The 440-nt window shown below is 47.5% G+C and overlaps 1 non-coding gene across 1 annotated transcript; it reads left to right on the top strand.

The window, feature by feature from the left end:
- Positions 1-334: 334 nt before the first annotated feature.
- LOC120254887 lies at positions 335-440 on the top strand. Its single transcript, XR_005534790.1, has one exon. It is a non-coding gene; the product is annotated as a small nucleolar RNA R71 (small nucleolar RNA).

Here is a 440-nt window from a genome sequence, read left to right as displayed (position 1 = left end):
AGAGATCGGGCAATCGGAGGGAGCATGACCTCCACCACAACCGGTGCAATTAGTCACGGCCGCCACTCTATTTGAAGTTAGAAGATCTAACTTCTTACTCAAATTCTCCACTTGAGCCGCCAATGAAGTTACCGCATCTATTTAATGGAGACCGGCTATCTTTTTCCTCTCCCTAGCATTCCATTGGTAGCTGTTTAACCCCATTTCTTCAATCAACTGACGGGCCTCATCGGGGGTCTTGCTACCTAAGGTACCTCCTGCTGCCGCATCCAAGAGTTGCCTTGTACTCGGGTTCAAACCATTGTAAAAGGTTTGAACAATCATCCACTCCGGGAATCCGTGTTGCGGGAACTTCCTCAGGAGCTCCTTGAACCTTTCCCATGTCTCAAATAGAGACTCCAATTAAACTGAACAAAGGATGAGATCTCGTTCCTAAGCTT

This window comes from Dioscorea cayenensis, unplaced genomic scaffold (assembly GCF_009730915.1).
Source record: "Dioscorea cayenensis subsp. rotundata cultivar TDr96_F1 unplaced genomic scaffold, TDr96_F1_v2_PseudoChromosome.rev07_lg8_w22 25.fasta BLBR01000693.1, whole genome shotgun sequence".
Taxonomy (NCBI): Eukaryota; Viridiplantae; Streptophyta; class Magnoliopsida; order Dioscoreales; family Dioscoreaceae; genus Dioscorea; species Dioscorea cayenensis.
The sequence above is the reverse complement of the archived record's forward strand: the minus strand, read 5'-3'. Positions and strand labels throughout refer to the sequence as shown.